General features: G+C 46.0%; 1 long non-coding RNA gene across 1 annotated transcript in view; it reads right to left on the bottom strand.

Annotated features, from left to right (window-relative positions):
- Positions 1–416: 416 nt before the first annotated feature.
- The window catches only part of LOC148093433 (uncharacterized), a 52,329-nt gene continuing 37,887 nt past the window's right edge, over positions 417–14,858 (bottom strand). The window contains exon 3 of the long non-coding RNA XR_015714209.1: positions 417–705. This is a non-coding gene — a long non-coding RNA (uncharacterized LOC148093433). The remainder of the gene's footprint in view (positions 706–14,858) is intronic.

Below are 14,858 nucleotides of genomic sequence, written 5' to 3'. Positions count from 1 at the left end.
ATGGTATCTGGCTCTCCTGGCATTACCGTGCAGGAAGGCATATTAGAAGGGAGGTGGGTGGACGTGGGGGAAAGATCTACCAAACTCATCACCAACTCCCAATCCTGAGTCCCTGTCTTAAGCTCTGACCAAGGACCTATGTAGATGTCACTCTCTTTACAATGAGTTCACTGCTCACACTCGTTTCCATTCCTCACGTACCTGTGCATCCCCTTTGCAGTCGCAGTAAACTATCGATTCCAACTGAGTGAACGATTGTTTCACATTAGATAAATATAACAGAAAGGGCCATTTCTTCTGATTTTTCTGACTCATTGCTAGACGTCGCTGGGAAGGGGCCCCTCCACGCAGCTGCAGCTGGAAATATTTGCTGTTTGTCTTGATCCCAGCGGGTCTTCTGAATCATCTGAGTAACAGTAAATTATATTTGGTCGCATCGTAGGTTGAAGTACATTGTACAATACACTCATTTCTGGAAACTGATATAGGGAACCAAAAGACCACTTTCTCTGTTCACTTCAGAAAACAGTGTTGTCTCTCTGAAGGGAGGGCACACTTTCATGGCCTCTTGCCTTGAAGTCAATAATGTGCCTTAGAGGAGAGTCCCAGTGGGGGTGAACAGCCTATCTTCTCCAAGATATCCCCTTTCTTATCCTGCATTCAGTTGTCTCGAGATTCCTAAAGTCTCCAGAGTCATCATTTTGCCTGAAACAGAGAACATCTTTGTGAATGTTTTTCAGAGGAACAACTGTCCCAGAGAACTGCAGCCCCTCCTTCAGATTCTGTTCTCAGCACCAAGACTTATTGGCCTGGGGTGTGTAAATACCCCAGTCACACAGTGTGCCAAGTATGAGCCAGAACCCACACTTTGCACAGGCCCCCAGCCTACTCAGAATTTGGGAAAGCGACAATTATTCTGTCCATCCCCCTGCCTTGAGTCAGGACTGAGCAAACGCACTCCTGACCTAAAAGAAATTGATTGTGACTTGGGAATAATTCTAAATAGCCACTTGCTTTTCAAGTCAGGCCTTCCCTGTTACTTCCTTAGCCACTGATTGAAAGAGAAAAGTAGCTAATTAAAGAGGAAAGGTTCCATTTCAGAATCACCAAGGAGACCTTGACAAGACCCATATGTGTCCCCCAAAATGATATTTCAATGATGACTGTGCTTTTCTTAAAAAGTTAATGATTTAGGAGGCGGCCCCCACCCTGCAATGCGGCACATGCTGACATGGGCAGAGCAAATGTGTGTCTGCAAACAAAAAAAGGAAAGAAAGGAAATGCAGATAATTATTCTAGTAATTCAATAGCTCCCCTTCCTCCTGAATTACTGGAATAATTGCCTCAATCTTTAGCCGAGAGTGGATTACAGCTTAGTAGCTGCTCTGGGCTTGGGCCCTCAGAGCTTTGGGCGGAGCATTTTACCTTCTCACATTCCTACTTCACGTGAGAAGTACGAATTTTTTTTTTTTTTTTTTTGGAAACCTTATGCTTTTAGGCAGTCCACACATAACCACCCTCTGCCTTCTTTCCTTAAACACACTCAAATCTAAACTTCCTGTCTAACCCTAAATTCTCGAGGTTTATCTGTCAAATGGTGCTAGGCCCCAGGGGTATTGGCTAGGATGCAGGTGTAAGGCTCCAAAGGAAGGAGTAATATGGCCTTATTTGAAAAGGAACCATGAGATGCCATTTCTACTCCTTTTTATCAGGGAAGACTTGAGTAGAGAAACCCCTCAAAATCTCTTGCTAGAATCCTCTGTGGCCCCAAGGCAACCCAGCTGTGTCTCATTGCTTTGTGACATCTGTCTGTCATTGTCTTCTGACTCCCTCCCCCACACACACCAGTGGAGGTTTCTGCACATTCTTGCCTTTCTGAACTAATCTGTGCCCTGCAGTCTTCTCCTTATAACTGTCTACCCCCATCACACACACACACGCACGCACACACAATGACCCTCTGTTGTCAGGCCCACACAGTCATAAAGAACACTGGCTTCAGAGCTATGTTGTGTAGGTTTTGATTGTGGCTCCACCATTTATAAACTATTGGACAACTTCTATGCCTCGATTTGTTAATATGTAAAATAAAGACAATAATAGCATCTACCATAGAAATGTTGTTTCTGAGGGTTAAATGTATGAATGCTAATCAAATGCTTTGAAATAAATGTCTGGCATAGCGTGGGACCCAATATATACGTACGCTTTTATTATTATGGACATGGCATCTGGATGGTATATTGAATAATTACACTTCCTGCCTGTCCTCATAAACAATGAAGCACTAAGTACTGGCCAGGCCCATGGTTCCCCTCAGAGAAAAGTAGTCATGGGTAGTTCTTCCTCCCTTAAGATGCCAGAGCTGATGGCCGCTGAAGCCAAGATGAAGGCCCAGGCCAAAGGCAACCACGTGTGTGTAAGGCAAACATGAGCAAGAACACGCCAAGAAGACAACTTGAGTTGAGATGCTCCCTAAATGGAGGACTCCCTGTTGGGAGGTGACAGCCCCACCGGATTGGAACCTCTTGCTCGGAAAGCTGGGATGGAGAAGCACACAGAAAAGCAGCAGAGGCCTACTGAGAAAGAGACGAAAGGACGGCCGGGTCACCAGCAGGCTGCCATAGTCTGAATGGCGGCGATTCCCTGAGTTATCCGTGAACATTTCAGCCTGGGAAGCGGAGGAGCCAGTGATGGCATCGGTACTGAGATAATTTCCCACATTTCTTTCCTTCCGGGGTATCCTTCCCTTAAAACCTACATCCTAAGCAGTGGCTTCAAACTTTAGCGTTACTAGGAACCAGTGAAATGTGTTGACGTGTAGACTCCTGGGCCCCTCCCTAGAGATTCTGATCCAGTAGGACTGGAGGGGGGCTCAGGCGGGACCATTTGCGGCCACACAGCTGATTCGCTGCATTCCTCCGAGTGCACGCTCATTGTGACCACGACATGAGCGCCTCCCGAGAGTCGTGCCCTGCACAACCTGCCAGCTAAATGTGGCAGCCGCAAATATTTATCATGGAAGTGGCTCCAAGTTCACACTAAGATACACAGAAGATTCCTTTTTTACCAGCTAAGAGAATCAGAGAATACTAGTTCCATTCGGCCCCCCCCCCCCCCCCCCCCCAGTCCTACCTGGCTAGTCGCTGTTCATACAGACACGGTTTCTACAGCTGGGAAGGGCTAAAGCAGGGAGGGAAAAGGGTGGGCAGAGAAAGGACCAGTGCACTTGTGTTTCTTTGTATCCAGAAAGCTTCAACAGGAGGCTCGAAGTCTCGTCTAAATACACATCCTACCGGGTGCTACTGGCTGCGAAGCAATTGAAATAAAAGCAGATTCGAAGAGCACAGAATGAATTGCTGATGAAAGCCTTGCAACACCCTCATGGCGCGGTGCTCCCAGCTCCCTGGCCCTCGGAAAAGACGTTGCTTGCCAAGCCCCATTAATCGGTGAGGGTCTCAATATAATTAGGAAGTAAGAAGTCTCCACAGGCCCCTGAAAGGATAATTGTGCTTCTAGAGAAAGGATTTATCATCTCTCAAGTGAGTTTCAGTCAACAGGTTTTTGCTGAGCACAGTTGGGTGCTGATAGGATAAAAAAGAATTAGAAGAGCCCATCCCAGCTACCCAAGGAGCTGTGTCTGTTGTAGGGAAACGGGACATGATGAGAACATATAAAGAAATTGGAAGACAAGGAAGGGAGTATGTCGTCAAGTGCTAAGTTATTGAGACTGCACATGTCAAAGCTCGGGAAAGGGAGAGACCAGCGAGGCTACCCAAAGCCACAGGCAGGCAGCTGAAGAATATTCCAGGGGCTACTTTTGTAAACAGTGAAGATATCTGAGGTTGGAAGGGAGAGGCAGACCTGCTCATTTTTCTGGTGACGGGCATTTCCTTTGATCCCAGTATTGGACTTGGTCATGTCCATTTCACGTTCCCTGGAACTAATATTTGACTCCGGTTTTCCTGGGTGCACCTCACTCTGCCACATGCTTGCCTGGGCGTCTTAGACACCTGCCAGGAACACCTAGGAGAACCATTCAGCTCTTGTGCAAACCTGGCCATGTGAGGGAGTTAACCCCTGGGGGCAACCCTTGACTAGCCGGGATGGGAGCTTGTGGGTGCCGGCCCCATTGTGTCCCTTGAGTGGACATATCTGAGATGCATTCTCCATAGCTCTCAGATCGTTCCAGAAGGATCAGGCTCCAGATCCCCACAGCTGTGACCAAACTGATCACAAACTTTGTAGGTATTGACTTCCCCTCTTTCCCTGTTTTCCCTTCTCAGCCCCCCGCTCCAGTTCCCTGAGATCACCTCCCAAAATAAACTACTGCATACAAGCCCTTGTTTCAGACTTTCTGGAAGGAATCCTGGCTAAGGCACGCTTGTAGAGAGACGGTGGTTTCTCTTTTTAGAACTTGAATATTTTATGCTGGATTTATAGAGAACCCTGACACAGGGCTCCTCCCCACACCTCACCTCAGAAAAGTTCATAATGTACTATCTGCTTGATGTGAGGTTTTGCCAAAACCGAGATTATAGTTCCTGAAGGCCCAGGCAGCTATAGGAGGTCAAGGAGAAGAAAGGAGCGTTTTGTACTTCCCATGCCCGTTACGTGCCAGCCCTGTGCTATCACGCATTTGCATATTATTAATTGTTACATAAACCAGATGAGATGGGTAGAATCACTCCTTTTTAAGAGATGAGGAAACTGTGGCTCCGAGAGAGCAAGAAGTGCCAGAATCAGGATTTGTATTCAAGTGTAGGGACCCCCAAGTCCATGTCTTGCCCATTGCCCTGATGCTTTCTCCCACACACTATTTAACACCTGGGGTTACGTGCCTCCTTCTCAAGTATGTCAGTGCTCTTCATTAATTTTTTTTGAGGTTTTGAACTAGAAATCAGTGACCTGCAGCATTAGTTGGCATTTTATTCTCTTCAGGTTGAGGGATGGAGTGGGCCCCTTACATAGGAATCAAAGCCAGGACACTAGAAAGCTGCTCACGTCTGTACACTATACCCAGGGACTGAAAGGGAGCCTCAGTTTGACTCCGGGCTATGCAAGGCAGCTGTCTGGTTAGCAGTGAACACAGAACATGAGTCACACCTGTTGTGGCTCTGGGCTCGATGCTGAGCACACAGTAGATACATAAGAAACATTTGCCAAATAGCCTATATCTAAGCTCTGGGACGCAAGTCTCCATTTTCCTCCAAGTGCCTACTGAAGGTAAACATAACACATTTCTGTGCTGTCTACACTGTGTCCCACTTGGATCTTTTACATGTGAACCTCCAGAATCATAAGAATCTAAACATATTTATTAAAGCTATGCAATAGCGTTTTGAAGCTGGGACACCACCACCACCCCCGCCCCCCTTGTGCTTTCATAGCTTCTGGAGCATTGCAACTCTTTGAACAGTCACTCTTTGCATTGCTCCTTCAGGATTAACTAGATCCCTGCTACTGTGTGTCAAGCTCTGTGCTTTTCCTGAGTTTGTTTATTTACTAATTAGTTTACTCTGGTGGTTTCTTATTGATTAACGAGTCAATTCAGAAAAAACGATTCAAGGGCAGGGTATTGAAAGCTTAGATCTAAATTCCCACACTGCTTCTTTGGTCATTGTGATCCTATGACATCTCTGAGAATATCCACTCTCACCTAGCATCTCCCCAACTTGGGGAAGAAGGAATCAGTAGACAAATCACTTATTTGTACTTATGAGGCAAACTACATTATTTCTACACAAAGAGAAATAGGGACTTCAATAGCTATAATCAATTTTCTTGAGCACTAGGTTGCCATGGAGGTAGGACTCTGTGCAGTGTCTCTCAAACTGGTCCTCAACCAGCTGCATTAGAGTCCCCTGAAATGATTCTTAAGAAAATAGACTCCTGGGCTCCATCTCAGACTTAATGTATCAGAATTTGGTTTGGGAGTTTTATACAAGGTGATTGTGAACCAAGAGATTCTCATCACACTAAGGTTTGAAATCCTCTATCTATAGAGACCTGCGTGGTCCTAAGTGGCCAGGCAGATTTCCTTGGGGCACATCACCTCTGCCTTGTCCCGTTTAGAGCTCTCAGCCAGTTCTGGCACTGTGTCACCTACTCCTCCTCACTCTGTACATCGGAGGCAAGGTACTGGTGGGCGTGAAAAGAAACTGAGAAGAAAAGAAAAACGAAGGAATTACAATCTAAGAAGCTCACTGATAAGAGTAGACCAGGATGGTTAAGTCCACAAACACACACGTACGTCTTTCAGTTCTTTCCCACGCCCGTGTATGGCCTCTGTAACTTTCTCGTGGGTATCCCATTTTGTTTCCAAAACCATAGTTATCCAACGAATACTCTGGCATCAGGGAAGACTTAACCTAATGGCCTAATTTCCATTGGGAATGTAGAAGAAATGGCTTTGTAACAATGCTGTGTGTTGTAGTTACAACATTACCCTTTTTCATTTGCAAAGTGATTTATGGTTTCCAACAGCCTTTCAGGACAATATGCCATTAAAACTTTGCATCGCCAAAGATACCAAAATTACAATTAATAGATAAACAAGGTTAACAGCCAACCAGGATTTGGTTACCTCCCCCAAATAGTTCTTTGAAACACACTGAGGTCTTGAAAATCAGATCAGAAAACATTTTTCAGCTAAAATATGAGATACAGGCAAACTCTGACTCACAGACTGAGTTTTCCAAGATAAACCTAATCTCCAGGTATGTGGTCAATGGCAAAAAATATATATTTTTAAATAAATATGATTTGTCAGAATGAAAATTAGCTCCTCTGATTCACTGGATTTTAGTGTATAAATTTTGTTAACAAAAGTACCTGCCATGAATCAGGTTCTAGGAGGCATATTATATTCTAAGTCACTTCATGAATTTATTCAAGCCTGCCTGTTGAAGAGAGGGTCACTCTCAACATTTGTGGTCAATGTCTTTGACCACAAATAAAGTCTCCTGCCATCTGCCTTCACACTAAGAAAACACTATTTGAACCCAGTGATGAAATTTAAAAATCCTGTTGACATAAATCCAGATCTTGTTCTCTTACCCTAGAATGTCTGCTGCTGAAATGACAAAAGAAAAAAAATAATTTTGTTAATTAAAAGGATGAAGTGTGAACATGTGTCATTCAAGAATAATGATACCTACATTTCCCAGTTATTAACATTCACGTAGCCTTTAGTTTTCATTTATTTATTGGCAATGATAGCTTTTTAAAATCAGGGCTTCAGATATCATCATTTTATCGGGCACCACAATACTTTGTAAAGTAAGGGGAAATGTCTTTATTTTTATCGGGCACCACAATACTTTGTAAAGTAAGGGGAAATGTCTTTATTTTCATAGTTCCTCTTAGCTCTTTGCACCAAATATTTTAAGGATATTTATCACCACTGAGTACAGTATCTTGTTGAAATGAGAAGACAGAAGCAGGTTAGAACATGAGAGAACTAGAAAGGGGGGTTAAATCTGATAAGACAAATCAATATTATGGCTGATAAAGGCAGATTCTGAATCCTTAAATCCTGCCCCACTGAGGACTTCTGCTCTGGATTAAGAGGAGGACCCTGTCTGAGCACAAACGCATAGTCTTCAGCACAGCCTGGAGTTTGGGCCCCAAATTCCTTGCCCCCTAGAACCCGACCCAGAAAAAGGGCAGGCTGAATAGACTGCTGCTTGGCTCATTTCTCCCTGGCCCTCACCGCGTCCTAGAGAGGAAATATGGGGATGTGCGAAAATGGGAGCACGCCCTTCCCCTGAGGTAGCCCCCCAAGCTTCTTTGCCCTGGTCTCACCCACAAGGACTTCGAAGGGGGTGGCACACTCGGGTAATGGCCGGAACCTGACTGTCCATCATCCTGGGACAGACCGGGGACACAAGGTGGTCCCGTTTATAGTCACTTCTCCCAGGTAGAGCCTCGCCCTCTAGCACGCCGGTTCCCGAGTGTACCTGACCTTCCGCAGCACCCCTCCTGCGGGGGGCAGATGTGGGAGGTGGGAGGAGGCTTGATCTCTGCACCCTAGAACTCTTCCCAACCTGGTCTCAGGGCCACACACGTCAGAGGCCACTCCTGCCACCTGTACGTCTGGCCATGGCCCCGCCATTCTTTCACGGCTGAACATTACAGGCCCTGCTTCTGCCTCTGAGTCCCAAATTAGCTCAAGTAAGTTCTCCACGCCATCTCTCCTGTCCATAGCTTCCCGTATTCACTGCGTCCACCTCATTCAGACTTTAAGATTTCATAACAGGACTGATTACAAGAGACTCTTACTGGATTTCTTCATTCATCCATCAAGCACTCCAGCTCCCTGCTTCCAAATGTCTCTTCCTGAGCATCATTGTCTTCAAGCTTACGCTTACTTACCAACCTTCCGAAGCCCCCTATTGACTACAGATTGTGGCCTATGGAACTATCAAGAGCACGGATTCTGAAGCCAGTCTGCCTGGGCTCCAATTCTGATCCTGCTACTTCTTTGCTCTGTTACTTTGGGCAAGTTACTTAGCCTCTCTGTGCCTCAGTGCCCTCCTCCTGAAATGGGGATGATATAGTACATCTTTCATAGGATTAATATGAGGGTTAAGTGAGTTGATATAGGATGGGGTCTGGTATTTAATAAGCATCCAGCAACTGATAGCTAGTATTACTATTGTTACAGAATGTGGTCCAGGCTTCTTGGCCCAGCATCCACTGGCCTACACAATCTGTGCCCTGAAACTACACTCTAAGATGGTAGATGCTACCCTAGAGCTCTCTAGTAGCTTCCAAAACAAATTCAAAACCCACTTAAGGTGATAGGCAGCATCGTGGCCAATGAGTCATTCTCTGCTCTAACAGAGTAAGTATTTAATTTGAGCCCAGAGCCTAGAAGTACAGAAAACTGGGGGGTGTGGTTTTCTCCCCTCTGCTGCTCTTGGGGACACATATCATGCCCAGAGAAGCCAGAAGGGAAGATTTGAGCTGATTATAATCTAATGAGGCTGCCAAATCAGTTTTACTTTCCAATACAGCATAATGACTGGCGAGTCCCGTGGGCCCTGAGCCAGGATTATTTTAACTGGTAGCATTATCTGGGTCAGACGGGTCGGCCTCTGCTGGGATACTCTGGGAAATGTCATCTGCCAAGCCAGGGTGGGAGCAGCCCTTGCCGTGAACAGACAGTGGGACCCATGGTATTTGGAGGGCAGTTTCTGACTTACGAGATGTAGCAGGGGAGCCGAGAATGGGAACGGTGAAAGGGAAAGGAGAAAGAAGGTCAAGGACACAGCATAAGGGAGCAAGAAGAACAATACAGGTGGAACGGGAGTTAAGGGGGAGGGGACAGATCTTTTTTTTTAAAAAAAAGAAAACTTTTCTATTGCTGAAAGAAACTGAGTACTGGGAGACAAAGGCATGTCTGGAAAGAACTAGAACTGCCAAGGGGCTTGACCACCTAATGGATTCTGAAGACTTAAAATACACAAGACCAAAAAAAAATAAAATACACAAGAACACAAAGACACACAACCCTCTGTACGCTAAGCAGTGTCATTTGTAAATATTTGTGGATACGCTTAGTGAAGTGCTAAATGGAAGGCTGTCTGGCAAATGAGGACAGCGCATGCCAGCCAGGTGGGCTCTGGAAGCCTCAGGGCCCTCTTCTTCAGCCACGGCAGGTGGCATGGGGGAGACTTAACGGAATTTCCCCCAGCTCTAGTTCCTTCTGCTACTTGGAAACCAGGCTGGTCTGATATGCTTCACGTCCCCCCCTCTGTGGCCCAGAGGAAGTGCAATCAGTGTGGGGGTCACCCCAGAGGGGTGGGTTCCCCAGCAACTCCTGCATTCACACGATGGCCTGTGCAATGGAGGGGGCTTGGCAGCATCAGATACACTTGGGGGGATGACTTCACACCCCACGCTCTGGGTGTCCACAAAGTAGTCGCCACCTTTCCACAGTAAACTGGGGAGAGGTGGCAGAAGAGCTTGTATTTCTGAGCTATCTGTTCCTCACATAGAATAAATTCCTCTGCAGTGAATTTGTAAAACAGCCCCTGCCAACTTGCCTTCCAAAGAATCCATTGATCCCTCCTGCCAGCAGTGCATTAGGGAGGGAGAAGATTAGGATTGTAAATATTTTTACAAAGTATTTTTTCCAAGAAAGGAGGGCACAATTGCCTCTGCGAGTTTACGTCACTCATCCAGAAAGCGCCCAAGCGTATCAGATCTCAGGGACAGGGTTGGCCCATGAGACGCAAATGAGTGGCAAAGTCAGGGGGCCAAGTGGGTTCCTGGGTGAGGTGTGGGTTTGTGTTGGGACTAGTTTCTCCAGGCCACTGTCCCTTTTGGGAATGCTAACTCGTGCTACAGTGGTGGTGGCTGTGTTTAAAGGGCCTATGCCAGGCTGGACAGGTGTGGCTTTGTGCAAATTTTGCCATTATTAGCACAGGTCGTGGTGTTTTCATCTTAACATATTGGCAGGGGCAGAACAGAGCTTTCTGTTTCCTATGGTTCTGTAGAGGTGACATTGCCATGCATCAGCCAAGACTATTTACACAAACACATTAGCCGGGCTGCTACTCTCCCCCGAGGGGATGTAACGCGCAGCCAAGTTCACAGCTGCAGTTGGGGAGTTGAGCTGCAGATGAACCCAACCCAGCACTTGAAATCCTCACAGGAAGACAGCAAAGCCATAAGCGGAGGGGTCAGAGGCTTGGGGTGAATCCCAGGCCTGCCACTTAACAAAGGGGTGGCAAGTTACTCAAGTTCTCTGAGACCCTTTCCTATAGAAAACGAGGCTACAATCAGACCTCAAAGGGTTTCTCAAAGAGCAAACAGGATGTGAAACACCCAACACAATGGCTGGCCCACAGCACCTGCTCACACAACCCTGTGAGCAGCATTCAGAGGAGCAGCATTCAGGGTGTCCTGGGCCACCGCATGGGTCCCACATTTGAGAACCTGGAGGAAAATATGGACATTTCAAAAATTTTCTCCTTAGAAACACACAATTTACTTTCAGCGCTGCCCTTAGATTCCTGAGCTCCTGAGGAAGGAAGAGATCCAACCTTGAACAGAGGGCTATGGAACAACGACTCCACACAAACCCAAGGGAAATCCAGTGTGGGTGTCTTTTTTTGTCTGTTCTGTTAAGTGTATTTTACGGAGAAAAAGATATAAATAAATGTCAAGTTTATTCCAGTGCAACATTCTCTGAAAACAACTCTGCGTAAAAGGCCGCAGGTAAAAATCTTTAGGCAATAGTTACTTTCCTAGGCATTAATTCACATAACATGAAATTGTTGATTTCAAAATATTTTCCACCCAAAACTATTAAAGGCAAATGCAGCCAATATTTGTGTCAAATGTCACCTCTTATAGTTTTGGAGCTTTATAAAATACTTTATTAAAAAAAATAACAATGCTAGGGTTGACTGCTTAATATTTTAGCAAGAGATGTCAGAAAGATCTTGGGTAAATTCAAGATGCTTTTTCCTCTCTAATTCTTCCACTCTGTAAGAAGTAAATTGTTTCCAAATTTACCACCAGAGGGCACTGGTGCCAAATTGAGTCACAAAGTCACAGAAACCCTCCCCTTTAAACAAAATGCCCCCTTTTATTTAAGCAAAAGATTGAATACAAATACCTCACTCTAGCAGTGACTGAAAGCAAAACGTCCAGCTACATGCGCAAACTGATAGAAACACGAGTTATTCTGGGACAGTATAGTTAAGTGCTGTTTCCTTATCAAGTGTAGAAGTACATAAAATTAAAAATAGGGTGAAGCCAGGAATACGTTCAGAACAACTAGTTGCTCATCTCTTGGGCTCGCTTCTCTGCATTCCTCTTGTCCTCGCCATTTGGGCCACTCCTTTGGGGTTAGCATATAATAGGCTCCAGCACAGTAATTAGGCAAGATCTGGGTTTGAATATCAGGGTTTCCGTGTAACAGCTTTGTGACTTTAAGAATGTCTCTAGACCTCAGTTTCTTCACCTGTAAAATGGGAGCAGTAATACTTCGTTTGCAGAATCGTGGTAAGGGGTAGGAGATTATCTTATAATATAGTTCCTAGCACATTCTGAGGGCCTAATTCAGTGCTGACATTGACTAGGATTATATGTGGGATTCATGCAAATCAAGATCCTAAGCAAGGAGTACTAGTATTATTCCTATATTACAGGCATGGAAACCAAGGTTAAATGACATGCCAGAGATCACTGAGCTAACAGGCAGCAGGGAGGCTGACAGAGCTCATGGGGTCAGAGGGTGAGGGGCGGGAAGGTGGGCACTGTGTGCTATGCGTCTTTGCGCCTCCAAGGCTAATAAACATGGCTGATACTCACTAGATGCCTGGTGGAAAAGATAAATATGCGCATGTAGCAGCTTCTGGAGGAAAATGAGATAAAAATACAATTTGCTGTGAAAAATCAAAAGAACTTTACCAAAGCAATGCATTGTTATCATCATCACTTTGTCATTATTGTGATTAAATACAGTGCTGACTGGGTAGACCGCAGGGTAATGATATGCAGAAACTAACTCCGTCTAAACCGTGCGAAATTTCCAAGGAGGAGGAAGATAAGGAGGCCCAGCTGGGGTCCAGGTAGCTCGGAGTTTCTGAGCAGGGAGAGGAGCTAGACCTGCGCAGGGAGAGGGGCTGAGGGGGGCACCAGGACACTCACAGGTAAGCGGGTCCAGGAGCCGGCAGGTAGCCACACCTGAATGAGCCACACCTCCCAAACGAGACCCCAAGAACAGTGTGGACCTGAAGTCCTTCAGCCCAGGAGCCAGGGAGAAAGGTGCAATCTTTGTTTGCTTCCTGGCCTGTGTGTTTCCATCCCTGGCTCAGGGCCCATCACGCTTCCTTGCAGTCACAGGCTATGTCCTTAGCCCGTATTTATATTTCCAATGCCAAGCCTACAAGCCAAGTAGCTGGCTCGGTAACTCTCTCCAGCCTGAAAAATTGAAGGTCCCATGCTCGCCGCCGCCACCACCACAGGAAGAGGCTTTTGCCAGCACCTGTCCTGATGCATCAACATCAAGTACGTTCAGCCGCAGCACCTCGAGCTCGGGGACCAGTGTTTTCTTGCTGCTCAGGCTGTGGGAAGCACAGGCCTGCTGCCGCTTCAGCAGGCCAGACGGGAGCTAATTACAGCAACCTGAACCTGCCATGACTAACACGCTTATTTCATTTCAAATGTTTGTTTATTGACCTACAGAAATCAAACACAGTGGCCTCACGGGCCTGGCCGCCACTGGGGCCCTGGGAGCGGTGTGGTGCAAAGCAATTACGTAGGCCCTGTCCAGGCAGGGGGTGGACTGCACGTGATACCCGGGACAGAATCCACTCTGGCACAGTGTCAATCCTGTGGGGAACGTGGTTCGACTTGGGCAGCAAATGAAAGGCATGAAGTTGGCCACGGAGGCCCTCAGCCCGTGCGGGCTCGCCAGCATGAAGGCTAATTTGTGGACATAGTAGAATAGCTCCCTTCATCAAGAATCTACTATACATTGTGTCCTTTACGTACATTCCTACATCTATTCTTCCCATCTTCCCGACTATTCCAGTTTTACAGGTGAAAAAATTGAGTCTTCGAGAAGTTAAATAACTTACCCATGGTCATATTGTAATAGTTGTAACAGTAACAAATATTTATTGGCTATTTACTGTAATTCTGAGCTGAGTGCTTAATGTAATACCATTTAGTCCTCATAGTAATCCTATGAGATAAGGATCATTATTAACCCCACTTTACAGATGAAGAAACTGAGGCTTAGGGAGATTATGTAATTGATGTAGGGGATAAGAGTTTCAACATACACAGTCTTACCCCAGCGCTCAAGCCTGAAATCACTGTGCTATGCTGGCTCCTGGGCTAGACTGCCTCACACCATAAGATGCAAAACTAAGATTCAAACTAAGATTCAAGCCTGGCTGGCTTCAAAGCCCATACTACTTTCTGGCTTAAGATGACACAATTCTCCAAACGAGGCTTCTAAGAAGCAGCAATTACCCTTTAGGTCAAAGCATATCCGCGCAGGCTACTCTGATCCAGGGGCAATCAAAGAGAATTGAAAGTGCACTGAGTTAGGAGGAGACTGGAATAAGGGAAGGACTGAGGCAAGTTGTTAAAGCCCTTCGCCCAAATCAGCAGCCCCCCCCCCCCCCCCCCCCCCCCCCGCCCAGCCAGAGGCAGACATGCTCAGTGCTGGCGGTGAGATTCCATGCAGGCGTGGGAACTTGCAGCAGGCTTGTCATTAATAATAATGGTGCTATTGACCACTTATATTTACTGAGCACCAATTAGGTGCTAGCCACTGTTCTAGGCCCCTATGTACTTTCTCTCATCTATTATGTCCCCATTTTACATATGAGGTAACTGAGGCTCAGTCACCTAAAAGACCTACCCAAGGTGATTCAGGTAGGAAGGGGCAAAGCCAACACCTGGATCCAGGTCTCACCCCAGAGCCACCAAGCTGAGCACTTCCTGCCACTAACGTTACTAGGGGGTGAGCTAACTTACTGCCTCAGTTAATTAGGTTTCATCATCTACAAAATGAGCTCATACGTTCCTCTTTCCTTTTAATAGGGAGGGAATGTACCAAGGCAGTTCTTTAAAACAGAAATTTTCCAGTTGTCACTAAATATACTTCTCACGGAAACATACAGGGCCCTTCAAAGAAAACAGTCACAGCATCAAAACAAGATACATCTCTATTGTTTATTGTAATCAATTATACCCACAAAACATGAAATGGAATTGAATCACATCTCATGAAAATGTGCTAGTTACACACACACACACACACACACACACACACACACACCCCTGTGCTAGTTACACACACACACACACACACACACACACAC

Source organism: Miniopterus natalensis, chromosome 3 (genome assembly GCF_054644295.1).
Source record: "Miniopterus natalensis isolate mMinNat1 chromosome 3, mMinNat1.hap1, whole genome shotgun sequence".
In the NCBI taxonomy this organism is placed as follows: Eukaryota; Metazoa; Chordata; class Mammalia; order Chiroptera; family Miniopteridae; genus Miniopterus; species Miniopterus natalensis.
The sequence above is the reverse complement of the archived record's forward strand: the minus strand, read 5'-3'. Positions and strand labels throughout refer to the sequence as shown.